The 19,682-nt window shown below is 30.5% G+C and overlaps 1 long non-coding RNA gene across 1 annotated transcript; it reads left to right on the top strand.

Moving 5' to 3' along the window:
• The first annotated feature begins 8,455 nt into the window (after positions 1-8,455).
• LOC139907291 (uncharacterized) lies at positions 8,456-9,351 on the top strand. Its single transcript, XR_011783776.1, has 3 exons — positions 8,456-8,571; positions 8,633-8,896; positions 8,966-9,351. It is a non-coding gene; the product is annotated as an uncharacterized lncRNA (long non-coding RNA).
• The last annotated feature ends 10,331 nt before the right edge of the window (positions 9,352-19,682 follow it).

Genomic DNA, 19,682 nt, shown 5'->3' with positions numbered 1-19,682 from the left:
AATGTCATGAGCTGCATTCAGGCCCAGGTTAAAGGCCATAATTGAGGTCAAGGGATGCTACATTATAGTTTAAAATACATCATGTACACACACTTAAAATAGGCAAAATCGAGCGTATATTCTACTTATCAGATTTCAAAAAAATAATCTTGATAAAGTTTAAGGTTCTTCATTGTGTAATAACTATGTAACACCCGGTCTTTATATATGAAACACTGCGATATTTACATATAGTTCTTGAAGTTGAATGCCCTTCTTTCAAGTGTATGTCATTTTACAACATAGATGTATTGTATATATGAATATAAAGTTCATTTTTACATTGTGTGCAATGCAGAATTATCTAACCAAGCTGATAAAATAGAAAGAACAGAAAAAACACTCCTTCTTTAAAAAAATAAAAATAAAAAATAAAGTCTAATTAACATAACATGTGGATTAATTTATGTTTGGGATATGACAAAGTATTACGTAGTACATACATAATATGGAAATATTTAAAACATTAAGTAGACCAAATATAGCCAAAAATGCTATGTGTTGTGCCTGTCTAAAGTTAAGTGATCCCGTCCAGTTTAAGAACCGTTGCTTTAATTTTTTCCAAGAATATTCGAATATTCATAGCGCACTGAGCCAAACAAGAATATAAATACTTGGCAAAAATATTCCTGTTTTTATTATAATACAATAAATATTCAGGGCATTTAGATCAAATCGGTGCTTACGTGTGCTGGCAATTTCGTTAGGATATAGCTGTCTGATGGCGTCTTTTTTTCTCTGAAGTAACGTTGTTGTATCAATAAACATTAGTAAAGCATTGAACATCATGGCGACAGCTGCTCCAGAAGATTGGATTCATATACGAGGAATCGTGGCGATGATTTATGTCCACAAGAACATTAAAATTTCAAATTGGGATGTCTCAATTGTGACTGGCGTCTCAATCCTTGGGTCTAGCAACAAGACTCAGAACTTTGTCAGGTCTGAGTGAGCTCTCCTATGACTTCATTGGAAAGGAAATATGGCTCAGAAGCAGTCTGAATCTTAATCTGATGGATTATATTTAATGTCTATGATAAATTTTTGATTCAGCTTTAATTTGATATTAATTTAATTAATATTGGATGATTAGTTAAGGAGAAAATGCATTTTTTGAAAAATAGTGTTGGTTGAAAATAGAGGTTGCACTCAGTACATCCGTAATATACGGTAATAGTTTGTGTCTATTCTAAATTAAAGTATTTATAATTTTGATAAGGATTGGATGTTAGTAATAACATAAATTCAGCCAAGGTAGATTGATGATGATATAGCTGACTCATGTTTTTATATCTATGATGACATCACTACAAAGATTGTTACATGGGATATATGGTGTCGGATTCAGGTATGTTCTTAAGATTTCGGACATGAGTAGATGAGAGTTCAAACTCTTGGCACCGAGCAGTCCTAAATAAATACCTTACAGCTAGACATTTTCATTTTTATAGCACTTATTATAAATTTCCTTTGGATTTTTGGAAATAAATAAAATTTTGTTTAATAGTTATATAAACAACTTAAATATGGCTTCCCTTTAGGTATATTTTTAAATCAGTGATGCCAGTGAAACTTCTATATATTTAAGGACAATAACAGAATTGGTTAAATACAGAGGTGAAATAAATTTCCTATACTACAAGTTCAAGAAGAAAAAGTCCATGAAATCTAATCTCTAGTCGAGTATCAAGACTTTGCTTACATGTACAAGTCCTTGAATGTTTTTATTGAGTCAAGTTTTAGGTCTCAGATCCCTATCAAGTTCATTTCAAGTCCATATTTATATAACATTTTCTTCAAAATTATTGAAACCCCTGTTAGTTTTTTGATTTTTGTGGTGAAACTAATGCATTTTTGTCAAGTTTGTTTATGAATTATATGTATCAACAAGCGAAAGGATGACATCAATACAAAATTCAAGGAACTTTTCATTTCGTTGGTATTTTATTGATGGATAACCAAAAAATGCAATGCTCAAAATTATTCATACCCGTTACAATAATTTCATTGAAAATATGTAAATGTGTTAACCTTTGTTTTAAGGTTATTTCGAGGTATCTTAATAGAATAAATACCTCTTCTGATGACCAAATTTTAAACAAGATAAGAAATAGTATTTTTCCAGAAGAGTATATATAGTGTAACAGTTGTCTCGTCACACTCAATTTTTGGTCATCATGTTCAAGATGAAGGAGCTCAGTGGATACCTGCGTAAGAGTCTTGTGAATGCCTACAGGAAAGGAAAAGGTTACAAGGCCAATTCAATGTAGAATGATGTCTCTGTGGTGTCCGTCCTGATCATAATTAAAAAGCACAAGATATCAACAATATTAAAACTTCAGCAGAAATGGCAGAAAGTGAAAAGTTTCCACCAAAGTTCCCAGAAAATTATACCTAGAGGTCAACAAGAACCCCTGTACAACGACTAAGACTAATGGAAACGCTTAACCAGGCAGGGACGAAGGTATCACGGTCCACCGTCGAGTGAGTCTTGCACAGAGGAGGTCACCATGGAGGTATGCTGCGGAAGACACCGCTGCTCAGAAAAAAAGCAACAACATTGCCTTTGCTAGAGTTTATCTGAAGCAAGATCCCAGCTTTTGGTAACCAACTTGTTGTCTGATGAGACGAAGTTAGAGCTATTTATCCATATGGATGTATATGAAGCATGGCAGTGGTAGCATAATGCTATGTGGATCCTTCTCTTCCAGTGGCAAAGGGAACTTCGTTTTTAGATCATTTGAGTTTTTACTAATTGATTTAATAAAGGGCGCCCTAGAGGTGATTCTCGTACATCAAACAGTCACAATTAAAATATTTTTTATTTTGTAGTAAGGATAAGTTCACTGCTCAACAGATATAGAATTTGACCTCAACTAATCAAGGCCACTAATAAAAGCAAATCGACAACTCAGAAGCTGTAAATTTTCATGTATTTCTGGGAACTTGAATACCGTGTATAATACTTTTGTACATATTTATTTAAAAAAAATGCCAATTGGTATTTCCCTAAAAAAAAATATGCTTATTTATTCAACATACTATAATACTATATATACGCACAATGGAGCCTGTTTCATCATTTAAATCATATAAAGAATCCTCTTTCCATCATTTTGTGGTCATTACTTATTATTTCGTTCACATATTATATATATGCATAGGTTAGAACATGAATTTTGGAAAGTATATTAATGACAGGAGAGAGTTTTTGAGACTGAATGGTGACTATATGTGGTGATTAGACAGAAAAATAATTTTAAATACAAATCCAGAAAATGAAAAAAATAATCAGTAAATACATTCATTCAAATAACCATAGACATGTTTCATTCCATTATAGGCTATGTAATCAAATTTATGGATTTTTGATATACGCAAGAACGTTAACAATACTGTAAATTTTCATTTAGTTTAATCCACAAAATTAGCCCCTGATATTTCTTTAATTGTGAAGATGAATTTTTGCTACATTTGGTGCAATTTGGAATGTCTTCAATTAATAAAATAGAATGATTTGTATATGGAAATTGACATATGTCAAAAAATACTCAATTTTGAGAAAACTAATTCTAGCTTGCTTTTATGTTGACTGCCCAAATGTATGGCAAGTCAAATTAGATTTTCATACTATAACTTGAATTTCCATTTTGTTTAATTATTGTACCATGTATGTATATACATACATAATATTATTTAATCAAAGTATTGCCCTTATTCTGGACCTGATAAATAATTAATAAACATTAAAGAACATTTTAATATGTATGTTCCACCTGATGTTTCTCAACACAACTCATTTTCTTTTTTTGTATATACATATATGGGCAAATGAAGATGAGCCTGTCGTGACATTTTGAAATATTTTCTATTACAATATAATAGGTACCTACTTATTTATTTAAAATGTCAAAACTCTACGTGAAATGACCCCTTGTCTGTTACTCGCAGAATAACTTCTTTCTTACTACTTAAAAGTCATCTTAAGGCCACAGTAAATTTTCGACTGCTTGGTTATTATATATTAACCATACTTAGTACGTGGTGTGCAGTACTTGAGTAATTTTTTCATGGATTCGATACCATGAAACTTGGACTAGTCTACGACTCGAAACCATATGTGTAGTGTATTTACTGGTCATGTGTTGCAAGCTAAATTTTGCTACATGAGTATTATTGTGTATTTAAAAAAACAAAACAATTGAAGAATAACGAAATATACTCGCTACTCCTCTGAATACTCATTACTCTTCCCAACACTTTTTGCTCAATAACAAACTCGTCAGTCAAAAAATCCTATTTTCTAAAGAATTATTAGAAGCATGTTATTGAATTAATAAACCTACTTAATTTATGTTCTACAGAGTAACTTAGAATTTAGCATAACTTATTTGAATCTTGGTCATTAGCTTAATTCAAAAGTTTATATAATCAACACATTAATATTTTACTAGGTATATTATCAATATATTTTAGTGGGCCTGATGCTGATTAATATGTAGAAAAATAAACCATTTTAAACGGCTAACATTTAATTTTTACATATTCATTCTTAAAGGGAAGAAATCAAATTAAAAAAACACTTTTCTATTAAGTAATAATAAGATTCTCATTACGTATATCAATATTCTTAATCAAGTCAGATTAAGCAAATTTCTTAAACTTTTAGAATCATCTGAATAAAATATATACTGCATCGTTTTGAAATGTTGCTGTGTGGGCGATGCCTAAGACTACACATTGTACATTATTGGTTCAAATGATGAAAGCTAGCAAAACGCCTGTTGCAAAACAGCCAGCATACTTCTACCATGTGTTGCCTGTGGGGAAAAAATGCTTCAACTTTTCTGATTCAATTATGAAATCACATTTTTTCCAGTTATTACATACATAATCCAAATTTTCCAACTCTAATAATACATGGTATTGTTTATTTTAAGTTTCTATCTTATATTTGAGTATTGAACTTCCAAAAAACTTAAATTTATTGTGGCGAAATGCTTTCAAAGCCACATACATATTTTGTCCTACTTGAAATATGAATAAGTACATAATTATAAAGACGCCATTCCCTTTATAACTTTTTTTAAGCTACTAATTTGCTGCATCTATTGAGTAATTTCGAAATATGTACTATTCCTTTTGGGATTATGAGTCCTAAAATGCGATGGGAAATAAGTTTTCTGAAAATTCCTCCCATTTATTTACAATATATCTTAGCACTTTTAAATATGTAAAAATGTCTGACCCGTCTATCACATGTTTTTATCTTTCTTGTACCACGCAATCTTTTTTCAAAAAAGAATCAGATAAAAGCCTCAAAATCAGCTTAAAAGGAGCTGATTTTTATTTAACCATTCAACGTTCAGAACGCAGATTAGGGAAAAAGAAGCATAAACCTTATAGCTGACAATAATACAATTTATATTTTTGAATAATATATAATTTCGATAGTCCTGTCCTTGATGACGTCAATCAAACTTTTTTTTTTTTTTCACTATAATTTTTCTTGTAATGACAGTCTTAAGGGCCCGTATTAAGACTGGACTGAACTGGACCAAATAAATAATGACTGAGACAACACTCACAACAAGTATACTTTTTTATCCTTATATCAGTTAAGACCGAACCGAACAACTTGTACCGAGACTCAACACTGGACTAGTTATTAAATTGAAACCAAAGAAAAACAAAGTCACTATTTTTAAAGGTTAAGCTGCACCTAGAAGAAAATGTTCAATTATTTTCTTATTAAATTTATGCGAAAATACAGAAACAAAAAGAAGATTACAATTCGAAGAGGGGGGTTATATGCATAGTTGGATACTAGTTCCTTTTTATTTCCAAATTAGAAAATGGGAGAGTCAAAAGGAGTAGAACTTGTCCTTGATTATCTCGTGTATTATTCAATCTTTTCTTGGCGCAATCTCCTGGTTCTTCTCAAAGGAAGAGAAATTAAAACAGAGCATATTACACGGCTGAGTATTTTCAGAGGAAAAAAATAATAATCATACTTATATATACGAGTTTATAAAAATATAATTATGACAGTTGGATCATAGTGTTGCTTGGTAAACCAGAATTATAATGATACCATTTAAAACGGTACTAAACTAAAGTGATATTATAGCCGGTACATGTTGCTCCACTATGCTAGAAATAATTGGCCCTCCAATGACGTAAACCCTTCAATTTGTGACCCCGATCCCAAACAAAACTGTCCTTAATAATAAAAGGCAATAATAAATATTTCATCAAATTTCTGAGACAGCCCCCCACCTCAACATCCATGTAAGTGCATTTCAATTGCCCTTAACAATACTTTTGTTTGATATTTTGAGTCAAAAACGTACCAAGATACTGATATTTTAAAACTGGAACTAGTTCAAAAATATTCTTATTGTTACAGTGTTAGTAGGCTCAAAGTTTTAAATCAATATATATTTTGTTCCGGAATTACGATTTTGATAGCCATGAACACCTCTCACGCGGCATTCAGCGGGCGAGTGATGAAGTTAGAGAATGAAGAGGACCTCTCCAGGGAGTTGGAGAACTATTGCCAAAACTTTATCCGAGCCGGAGGAGACTATGTGGCATGATTGAGTACTTTTTTAAAACTTTTGAATGTAATTTCTTGTCTCATTGGGCAGTCTCAATCATTTCGGAGTAATGTAATATATAAATTTAAATATAATTATAATATTTTTCCTACACTAATACTATTTCAAATATAGAAGGCTCTCTATTTTATGGCTTTTCTCCCCCTAAGATTATATAAGATGAACTTGATATTAACTTGGGTCTTTATTCATTAATACGATATGTCTCGCTCCCACCTTTTCCTCGCGCTCTTATAGAAATTTCATCTCAATCCATAAGTAACTTACTACGCAGTCTCTTTAAATTCACCCTTTTAATAGAATTGACAACGTAAATTCTGCGTATACAAGAAAAAAAATGCATACGTCACAAAAGAAAAACGATACAGTAACGACATTTGTGTCACAAAAAGTGGCAGTTTGTGGGGAAAGGGATACTTATCAGCTAATGAATCTACTCAAACTAACACACACGTTCTGACACTTGATTTATAGTTTTACATAGGCATCCTAAGCTCAATTAGAACCTCAAAGAGTGAATTAAGGCACCTCTAATCTATTCCCTAATGCCTTTGATAAATATAGAGTTTTCTTTATTTGAAAACAAGATGAAGAAATGAGAAAACCATGATTACTGAGTTACTCCACGTCACTTTGTCCGTCCAATTTGAAAAAGCAAATTGTGGTTGTGAGCCTTAAAATTGTACAACACATCGAGGATCAAATCAATGAAGTGTGAAATTTTATAAAGAAAGTCGTGGAGTGAAAATAAAGGAAGATTTAGTCGAAATGGTGGATGAGCCATAAGTGAACTCCGACTTCCTCGCCTCCTAGAAAAGTAAAAAATATATATTTTAAGAACTTTGAAAAATTATGGACAGTATATATTTGACTGTCCTCACTCCGGGTATTAATAGCATTGATTATTATTTTTCTAGTGTAATCGAGAGGAAGGCATGTTAAGTCCACCACCCCAAAAAGGCGTCTATTGAGCATCAGTTTGGGTTAACTAATGGGGAAGAAATTCGTCTGGCTTGTTGTAGCTTCTTCTCCAGGCTAGAGAAATGTGTTGTGACTCGAGGCTAAAACTTCATATTCATATGTATACACCTTATTAGCAAATTGGCCTCATATTAAGAATATTAAATATCCTAATTATAAAGACCTTTTCTTTAAAAAAGAAGAAAATTTTAAAGTATCACCCTGTAGATAAATAATAGCTACAAAATATATCTGGTTTTTAAGTCCTGCATGTGTGTTTTTTTTTTAAAGTGTGTGAATTAAGAAGGGCTATATATGTATATTACTAAGGTATCAGATATCACGGAAGGCAACGAATCTCAAAAAATTACAGTTTGTGTTTTTTCTTTTTTTTTTTGAGAAACAAATAAATATTTGTTTGACGTATAAAAATTTATACATATATTTTGGTGTGTGAAAAATTTAATTGCATGTCACAAAGCAAATACTATGGATTATAAAGACCAATGAGGTTAATTTACTAAAAAAAATATATATACTCACAAATGCAATATTTCCTTTGTATTCGAAAGTCCTTGTAATTTTATTGTTTGCACCTTTTAAGAATATAAATATTTTTTCTTTGTAAAAATCATCGATTTCAAGTGGAATCACATGCTAATTGTAGATAATTAAATAATATCTTAAGGAATGAAGTAATTACTTTTTTTTTGCCCTGTTTCTAGAGTGTATTATTTTATTCCTTAAATATGTAAACAGATTTGAAGTTCCTTCAAACTTTTCCAACCTGAGAATTCAACTAGTTTAATTTATCTCTAGTTTTTTCTCTCTCTTACAGATTGTCATTTAGAGGGGAAAACTGGTTTGAATACATCATTCGTATGCATGCTTAACATAAAAAGTGTGTTTGTATGTCTTTATAATTTCATGAAGGAAGTTCACTTATATTCAGGTAAGATAATTCTCAAATAAAATTGCGCAAATTTTATTTTTCTAAGAAAGAGCTTTTTTAGGAATATAGTCATAGGCGTAAGAAATGAAGAGAAATCCTCTCTCCAACAAATTTTGTGATTTGGAAGCGATTGTAGTTAGTGATGGATCGGTCTAAAAAAACTATAAATACAACAGTCCTGTCGAACCAGTCCTGATAAATTTTGTCAGAGCTAAGAGTGATTTTTATCGATCTTTTAGTACTACATCATTTCCGTTCTTGAAGTTTCACAAATAGCTGCGATCATAAAGCATCATTTAAAACAAGGATATTGACTTATCATAAGGTCTATGATTAATTTTGCCTCTAGCTGGCCATCTAACTATAATTAATTATTTTTTCTTCTTTAACTAAGACTGTATAATCGAAGGATCAACTAATTTGTCCTAGGACTGCTGTATGGGAGAAAAACAATGGACCAATAAGAAAAAAGATTGAAAAGGAGTAAGATAGAAAAAGCTTAAGAATTCAGTCCTATGAACGATCAAACAAGAGTTGTATCATTTTTTTATTGTACCGTTTTAATTACGCCAATATCCAGGTATCATTCAAGTACCAATACATCGAATAACACAATTTTATCAAATAGCAACTTCCGATTCTTGTTGGCAGATTCAGATATAAATAAGAATACTCAAAGGCTTGAGACTTAGAAACATCTATATTATTTCAAATTAGAATGGTTATTTAGTGACCATATTTGTATTTTCAAAAAAGAGAATATGACCTTATCAGTTTGGGTTTTAGATAGGGGTGGTGTAGTGTTTTGACTTTGAATTATTGCGTTTTTTTAGAAACCAATAATTTGTATTTTGTGATAAATATCTTCCTTTATTAATAATTCTACTTAAATTTTAAATCGATTTTCAAATGTTTATCTCACATGAAAACGGACTTTTCATGAATTTTATAAATAAAGTATCCAAATTCTCTGGAGAAGATGAAAAATAAAAAGATTTTTCCTTCATTCTATATTCGTTTATCAATATTACATTACAAAGCATCTCTCACCTTCATGAATGACAATTATTGATTAGACGCAATTTATAGCTTAAATTTGTCTTTTATTTCGTATTTATATATGTACATCAATTAGTCAGTTTGAACATTATATCGTTCACTCTACGTGATATTATTTTGCTAATGACGTGTATAAATTGTAGGAAATGTATGTATTGTTTCTATATATATATACTGTTGACTAACGTAGTTATAACGCTATTCTGCGTTGCATAACCTAACCACATCTCCTTTTAGTAATAATAAAATGAAAATAATAACATATAAAGAAAAAAATTATGGTTTCAACCTCTCAATATAAATTCTTCATTACAAACATGGAGAGACAACTATGAATACATAAATTGATAGGAGTAAATACTGTTACTTTCTTGTGATACAATGGCTTTATACCTAGCTATAGTCGCTCAAGTGTATCACGATAGAGACACTCATGAGTCATGACTATTCAATATTTTTTCCATTTCCATATATTTTGTCAATTAAATTCAATTTGAAGATATTTATAATGGATGTTATGCAAATTATTAGTAGTGATGTAAATCGTGTGCCTTTTTAGCTGACCCGGTATTTTTTTTTTTTTTTTTTTTTGAACTATTAAACTAAAGGATTAATTTTCTTTTCCTTGGTTACTGTAATTATCATTTAACTCCTGAGTAATGAACTTCCTATTCTAATATACTCAACACCTGATTGAACAACCATGATGATTTGTTGCAGAGCTTTAATCCTCATTACTTTTGGATTCAGAGTATAATTGAAGATCGACATTGGAGTAATTCTTGCCAACGTGATTTTTTATTTATTTCTCCCCATCTCCCTTGTTACAGATTATTGTAGCTGATCTAATGAAACGTATTGACAGATATTACTTCTTTCCTCCAAAAGATTATTCAAATTGTCAGGGTTGCCATGTTGAATTTTGGTTTCTTTTTTTAACGTGTACAAAGTACACACAATTTTAATCACTAATTATTAGAGTGATTACTACTTTTGAATCGAAGTAGATAGTTAAAGTTGCTCATTTAACCTATGAGTAGGGCATTGCTAAGGGTTTATTCACAAATCTAATATTATAAATAATATTTTTATGATTTTCTATAAGTTTTCCCAAAATTTCATCTACTTTGTGCTGCAATGAACCAATGAAATTGCACAGAGTAGGTGCTTATTAGTGTATTAGCTTCAATCTAATATACATAAACAAAGTGGAGACCCAAACTTGCAATAGCATGCCAAAATTACTAAAAACGTCGTTTCCTTGGAATCAAGTAAAAATGACTCAAAACCAATTGGTGATGTGTTAAAATACTATATTTAGGTATATTTTTAATTCAATATGCCCTCTTTCCACCAACGATACGCTGGCGAACAGATTGCCAACTTTTGACAATGCAGTTCGTGTCAATGGTGTACCACTCTGTCATTATGTCAGTTCGGAGTGAATCCAAATCTGACTGAAATTATTTTCTAAGACACCCCAAACTGCAATGTCTAGAGGGTTGAGGTCAGTGCTGGAGGAGAGCTACATGGAGGGATGCCTGAAATCAGCCATAATGTTGCCGCAGAGGGTTAGGTTATTATTGACTTTATGGGGATGTAATAGAGTTTTTGATGTTGTAGGGTGTCCGAATGGAGATGCCAACATTCTTTGCAGCCTTCTCGACATAGACACAAGTGCGGAGGAGATCACATACGCGTTGCCTTTTTTGTTGTTGCTCCGACATTTATACACTTGAAGAGATAGGATAAAAACAAAACTTGTTAATTTTTGTTTCAGCTGTCGTTTGGTTGCGTCATGAAATCTTGTAATTAAAAATAACGGCGATAAAATCGTAACTAAATGTTACTGCAAGTTTTGGATCCCCACTCTCTTTGTAGATATCAAAAAACTTTAAAAAAATTAATATCTTGGTTTTGATGATATTTCATTAGATTAAATTATATTTTATAAATTAATAAATAAAAATTACATTTTATTTGAAATAGACTAATCGTAATAACACCACACCCTCAATTTGGCGTTCCACAAGATCTATGATAAAAACCTACTTCGGTCAATTGCAAAGTTTCACCACGAGTCCATAGATCCACGAGTTTACTGTATCACAAACAATGTAATATTATTTATACATATATGTCTTAAATATTACGTTTTCATAGATGGTCTAAAGATCCCTCCATATCTTGGATATTTCTAATGGACTGTTATTTAGCTAACTGAATCCATGATGTAGGTCATTTAATTTTTTTTGTGGAATTGTAAATACTTTTTATATATTATTTCGATATACATACAAATTTAAAAGTGATATGCAATGTAGATAGTTAAAGTGAGTCATGATCTCGTCAAGGTCTTTTGTAGCTTGTGTAATTTTTGCCTAAGAATATACTTATGCGTATATTTAAGACTATTCTCCAATTTAAATGCTTCAGGGCGGCATAAAAGACCTGAGTGCATTTTCCTTGCAAATATATACTAGATAATGAAAAAAACTATAATTATGTTTTAAATCCCATTCTACTCTGTAAATTTCATTTAGAAATGAGGGACTTCCTGTAAGCCTTGCCCATATTTTTATTAAAATACTTCTTTGAGTTAAATACTTTAAATAATAACTTTGTTTTGGAGGAAGTTTACGGATTAAGAATTATTACCATCTGATCTTTATTGTATCTTTCAACATTTTTCTCCTAGAAGATGAAGAAAAAATGACAAATTTTTAAGGTTGTGACCCCAAAAAAAAATATTTTTCAAATTTTCCCGTTTTTTTTAAAAAGTTAAAATTTTATTGGTCAAAAAGAATAATTCTAGTAACGTAACAATAAGCGTCATAAAGCAAAGTGATGCTGCATTGGGAACACTTGAAAAAAAAAACCAACATAACATAATCTAAAGTTTAATAGTTGTACAACTATTGGTGTTGGAGATATAATTTGGGCTCCAATTAATAAAAAGCCTCTAAAATAATTGATAATAAAAACAAAGTATTGACCCTCCACCCTCCCCAATTAAGAAATGAGATTTTGCCCGCAGTTTTAATTATAACAACTAATTAAAAAAATCATAATAAAGCTGATTCAAAATGGTTGAATTCCAAAATCACGTCACACAAAAACGATCTGCATCTAGGGCCGGTTTTACCATGTGCAGGGTCTGAAACAAAGATACATTTGCATAGGTTCTTAAAAAAGTTCAATTTTTTTAGAATTACCTTCTTTAGAAAAGGCCAATCCCTCTTTTATAATTTATGTAAATATTTTATTGTAGATTGGATTCGAGTTAAAATTGTCGAGTTTGGTCGAGTTCGAGATTTTGATGATTAGAGTCAAGATCGAGTATGGCGATGATGATCATATTTTTGATCAAACTTTTAATATATTTTCTAAAATCAGGTTCGAGTTTCCTATCAAGAAATAACTCGAAGGTACAATGGCCACGAAATATTTATATGTTATTATATTAAAAATAACGTTTATTACAAAAAAATATTAAGTTACCATTACATAGGTTGCTCAGTTAAAACTATCATTTATAAACCGTAGTGGGCCTTAGAACTAGTTATATATTATATAATTATAACAATTTGTAGTTTTTTTTTGTAATAATTTTAATGTTCATTAAAATTGGTTAGATGGAGTTGCACTGATTAAGTATAAGTAAACATTATAGTATTAGAGTTTACTACAACTAACCTAGGAATCTTGGGTGTAGTCCATATACATAAAGTATATTTCTTTCTCTATAAATCACCTGGGCAAACTGAGTTCAAGATAATAATTTCTCTCGAGCGCGTTGTCCGTAAGCTAAGGTGACTCCATAGAATCTGTAGGTTATGGTACATTTCCTATCCTTTGTTATGAATATTTGTTATAAAAAAATGTAAATTACGCGGTATCATTATCCTTTATTTTGAATAGTAATTTATAAATTTGTATTTTCCAGGAATAACTAAATAATGGATTGGTTATCCTTTAGTTATGTCGATAATTTTTTGAGTTCGAGTATTACTCGAATCCAACTTTAGTGGATGATTTTTTTTCTATTTTTAAACAACATTTTTTATAAAAAGGTCTATCTTTTTTTGATGATCGTTTTTAATTTATTCTTCGTGTTTATATTTAGAAACTATTTCCTGCTCAGGGCTCAATCCAGAACCGGGCATGAGGCAAGCTTTTATCTTTTACTTATATTTTTTCTAATAAAAAAATTTAAGAATAAAAACTCGCTCCTTGAAGGTGCAAATTCCTACTTAAACTACATACAAAAAAAAAACAATAATGACGCCAAGTTATAAGAATCTTTGAAGTCCAAACACAAAATTGTTTTATGGTCAAAACGTGATAGATCATAAATAAATAGTTTTTATTTCTACTCTTTCCAAAAATAATTATCATAAAAATTATGTTATCAAATTTGATTAGAACTTATTTCATATCTTTTTTCAACCCTTCCTCATTGAAGCACTGACATATGCATGTATGCATGGATATTAATAAATCATGGGTATATGTAATATGCAAGCATATAATATATACTTAGATACATACATATATATTATTGTATAGGCATGAGTTAGAAATTAAAGCTTAAGGGGTTTTGGAAGACAATACCTACCTAAATAGGAGTGGGCAAATTTTTCAATGAAAGGGTCACATTCATCTTACGATTCAAAGGTATTTAATACATGAGTTTTGGAATTCTCTATTTGATACAAATTTCTTATTTATCTATATTAATAAAATCTCTGTATATATGATCTATATTAAAATTAAGTCATTTTTGAGTGTATATACTTGATCTAAGAAATAACAATACCATCGAGCGTGCTCGGCATACAAAAAAAAATAAAAAATAGAGCATTTGTAAAAAATGATAAGTAAAAATGAATAAAATTTCACAGACTATATCATCTACTATATTTATAAAGTAGAGTTTGTAGGTTTGTCTTTCAGCGTGTATAAATATATGAAAACGAGTCACCGGGTGCAGAGTATGTAGTAATCCATGATTTATATCATAAACATATTTTGATCTAAGAAATGACAATGTAGTTGTATGAATGAACTATTGCAGACGTGTTCGAATGTATATATAGGGTGCACTTTATATAGTATACCCATATTCTCCTACAGTTGGGGAGTATTGGCTAACTACTATTAACTAAGGAGAGGTCGGATCCACATTTTCTGGGATCCGGTTCAGTTCGGATCTTTAGACGTAAATATTCGAGTAAAGTTGTAGTACCCAAACATTCAGATCCAAGACCGAAACCAAAATGAGACAGATACTGGCCTCATTATTATTATTTTTTGCCTATTAGAATATAATTATTAAAATAACATTGGACCTCTCTTCCGAAAAGAAACAGAAGAAGGCCGAAAATCAATTGGTAGTTAGCCAATTCTTTCTAATATGGAATTATTACCAAATAGTGGTTGATCATTGTTCAAAGCTTAATAAGAAATCGTTTGTATCCAACCAATGAAAGTTAATTTAGAGGAAGAGAAGAAGAAACATAGCTGAAAGCCAAATACATGAATATTTTTGTGTTTGTCACCTAGATGAAATAACCACACAATGCAACTGTGAGTATAGATGTCGCTCCAATCACTAATCAAGATAAATATAGTAAACGTTCGATATATGATATATTTTTAATATAGCTATGATTATGTATTAAGTAATACTATAAACTTTTTAAGATCTGGAAATCCCTCTATTTTTTTTTATAATCCGTGAAAGTTCATTTACTCAAATCCAGTTCGGGTCTAGGATCTTTTTGAATAATACAAGTTTACTTATACCTTACCTTCGGATCCAGGTCCACAAACCGTCCTATCTCTACTAAAAACTGATTCTAACCTCTTTTCTTTTTTTCTTTACAAAAAGAAAAGGTTGAGAGATCTGGTTTTATTAATTTATCCTAATAAAACTGTTTAAAAGTAGAAACTTCATATGAATCTCATTTTTAACTCTTCATAGAATCTCTTTGCAATTCATAGAAAAGTACTTGTCGGGTTACACACGGTCTGGATGCCGTAGTTTGCTCAATGATGTTCTAGAAGTTGCATATGAATAATCAAAATATTCGAAAAATGATAATTCAATTCCATAGTTTGAATTTTCATTATTAAAGGTAGGATATTGTATGAACATATACCAATTCGTGCTTTTCATTTATCATTTACAACTATTGACAAATTGATTTTCAACGTGATTTCAATTTCAATATATATACATCCATGCATATACCTATACCTCAAATAATCAAACATATTTGTTTTTTCTTCCTTATGTGTCAATTTCAAACAGAAGATTAATTTTTCGAATATACAATGCATGTGTACTAGACTGCCCAGTTATTTTTTTCCCCCCTGTACAAAAACTTTTCCTGCTGCAGACAATAAAAACTGACTTTGCCAAATCTTAAAATTTCTCAGACCATTTTTGTAATAGTATAAATCATTTTAATATGCCAATTCGAATATATGCACTAGGTAGATTCCTAATTTCTCACCATGTTCATTATTTGCTAAATGAAATATCCATATCTTTAATCTTGACCTTGTATTGTTTGCAAGCTTGAACATTGAACAGAAAAACGGACGGCGCTCACTCTTTCCGTTCATTTTTTGACCGAATGAACGAAGAACAAAAAAAAAAAAAAAAAAAAGAATGATGAATGGAAAAATATATGAACAGCGTTCATTTTGACGTTCATTTTCTTTTTGTCCATAAGAGGTAGTTTTTTGACTATTTTTTTCCAAAGATTACTGCATCTTTTTTCTTGATTGTTGGTATTATTATATTATTTTTTTTTGATGGTGGCTAAAATATTGCTTATTTCGTCTAATTTTTTTTCCTCAATCCGTTGCTTCGTTTATTTGCATCATTCACCGATACTAGAGAAATAAAGGTTTTTATGTCCATTATAACTAATATTTCCTCCATTATAACCCATTTTTAATTTTGAAGGCTATCTTGAGATGACTTATTTTCCAGAAAATGGTGCATTAAATGAAGCATTGAATTGAAAAAAATGTTAAACTGGCTGAAATATTAAAAAATTATCTACATTAAATATAAATAACATGAATTTGATTTCCCCCATTCAAGTAATGAAACTCCAGTATTTCTATAGAGCTCCCTTCTATACTTTTGTGCACGCCTCCTGCAAGTTTTTTTCTCTCCGTAAATCGGCATTTTGTAACATACATAATTTATTTGGTCTATTTTTGGGGAATATATTATATATAATTTACACTTATATATAGGTTTTCATCGTGAACTCAAATCCAAGGTAATTAATTTACCGAAGCTCGAAAACACTATGAAATAAAACCGTCATATATTTGGGAGGTTGCCCAACAATAAGTATTTAATAAACTGAAGGAGAGAGACGTATTTTTTAAGGCGTAGTAGTATATACAACTTGATAAATGACCCTAGCAAACCGTGGAGGATTTATTATTGCAATATTAAATTCAAATCATTTGTTTTAAACTTTAAATAATTCTAGTTGATTTTATAGCGTTATCTTTGAGTAACATAAATTTAGTTCCTCATTTCTGGGCCTCAGGCAAAGCCAGTAGAAAAATCGAAAAAAACAAATGAATGACATTTGACTCATCTCCTTACTCTTGCTTATTGTATTAAAATTTCATTTATATGGTATTGTGATCAATCATGCAATCGAACAGGGCCAATCCGATTCAATTTGGCGCCATATCCAAAATATTAGCACATAATATGTAGATTCAATATTATACTGTTACATAAAGCTGAATATATTAATTGCCTTAGACATTTATTATATTCTGAGAAAATATAAATATTTCAAATAATTTAATAAATAATTAAAAAATGTAACATATATAGCAAGTGCAAATTATAAAATTAAACTATGTATAAAAAGAAAACTCTGGACAACTGTTACAAAATAAAAATATTACAGCTGCACAAATAGATGTATAGTGTATACCGTTGATATGCACTTATTATTTTCATACTAAGACATGCATTTATTAACTGGTCGGAGGAGTTCATTCAGTTGGGGTTATAGCTGAATATATTCGGGACTAATTTTATCCTCTCATACGGCAAGCAACCCCTCCCCGCCTACCGCCCCAAAGTCTTGCATTAATGTCTCTAACAGTAAATAATAAAAATAGAACCCACCTGTTTGGAGAGGTTAACACTATAGGCAAACCTGTGGGTATATCAGAGGTGAACACACAAGAAGAATTTACAACTTTTTGAAAAAATCAGCAAAACAATTAAAAACCAATCAAAGGCCTATCCAAAAAGAAATTAGTCAGAAAATTAAAAAAAATGTTACCCGATTGAGCTTGACAATTAAAGACCGACAAGATCCTAATTTTATGTGCCCAACTTGGCCAATGTTGGAAAAAATAAAGTAGTGTTAGGTTTACGGTTACCTTTTTTCCCCGCACCCATAATGGCAACCCTAAAGGAACGACACACTTAGCATTTGCCTATATTGTCTGTGCCACGGGTCAACCTTTCCAGAAAAATCTCAGAAAAAATTCGTCGGTTCAGTTATTTTTTAAAGGAGGGAGGCTGTTGAAAATAATTGGAGGTTGCCTTGAATAAAAGTACTACCTCTATTTTGAGGCTATTAAAAAAACAATGTATGTTCGAATATAGTGTATGTTCACTCTTTGTCTTTCTTCCCACTGCTTATACAAGTTTATATATGTATATTGTAGACTTATATATACATTGGTTAGGACAAAAAGGATTTTGAATCTTTCATTACAAATTTATAGCTTTTAAACATATATAAATATATATGTATCCATATAAAAGCATTGATTTTCTTTTTAAATGCGATTAACTGTCTGACAAATGTTATTCACAATAAATTGATCTTTGTTTTAACAGATCTATAATATACCTTTAATGTGTTAATGACGACCACAGGTATTAATAGATGTTGTTTTATTAAGTTTTGATGGAGTTTTTAGGGAGTTATCTTCAATGTATACTAATAAAGCAAATCTATATATTTTTTATTAAAGCAAAGTGTATCTGTACGTTGACACATAAGAACTTTTTTTTAAGCAGTATGAGATGTGGTATCTCAGATGTCTCATATTTCTATCAAAAGAATTACATGGATTCGCATGGATGCGCAAGTTGACTTTTATTCCTGTGGGGTTGATTGTGTATTTTATAATTATCCGAAATTAGTTCGTTCATCACTTACTATTGAAGTTTTTATCTGATACAGTCAGATGGCAGAATAAAAAACAACAGGATCCAAAGACAAAAATAAATAAATATTAATGATGATCAAAATGAGAATTGAGAGTATACAGGTAAGGTTTCTTTAAAATTTATACTTTCTGCTTAAAATATAGGAATACTTAGATTTCATAGGATTTATTATTTACTGACGAGATCCCCTGATTTAAAAATTAGTTTTCTTGGATCCTGCTCCCAAACAATTCCCGAGGAAACGAGAACCCCTTGTACTAATACTTATACTTTATTTTATATTTCAAGTCAATTTTTTCAGACTATAGCGAAGAAATATTAATTTGAAAATTATAATAAGTTTTTATTAATTATAGATATACATAGATGTAACTATCCAATTGTCTTATGTCACATATCTATGTACATTTTTGTTAGATAACTTGTTGCGATTTTAAAAATCATTTCGTTATTCCTCTTTCAGAAAAAAAACCCTCTCTTTAATAACAAAAAAATGAGACAGTCGATATTCATGAGCTTCTATTGAGTCTAATTTGTCACCTACAAAATAATTCCACATAGACATGAGCATATAGTAATCACTGAATGTCAATTACGGACATTGTGGTAGAGGCATACGAACCTCCCAACCAAGCATCTGGAGATTTTGATGAGCCCATAAAGATGTCTGTTGCTGGGTGTTGTCTACATGAAACAAAATTGGCATCCCACTAGCCAAAGCTATGTCCAATTTCTATACAGTACATAATTAATAGTTTGGCCGAAGAGGGGAAGCTCATAATGGATGATGCTTATATTTGTTTGGGCT

Source organism: Lepeophtheirus salmonis, chromosome 14 (genome assembly GCF_016086655.4).
Source record: "Lepeophtheirus salmonis chromosome 14, UVic_Lsal_1.4, whole genome shotgun sequence".
Lineage (NCBI taxonomy): Eukaryota > Metazoa > Arthropoda > Copepoda > Siphonostomatoida > Caligidae > Lepeophtheirus > Lepeophtheirus salmonis.
Note: the sequence above shows the minus strand (reverse complement) of the source record. Positions and strands in the feature narration are given on the sequence as shown.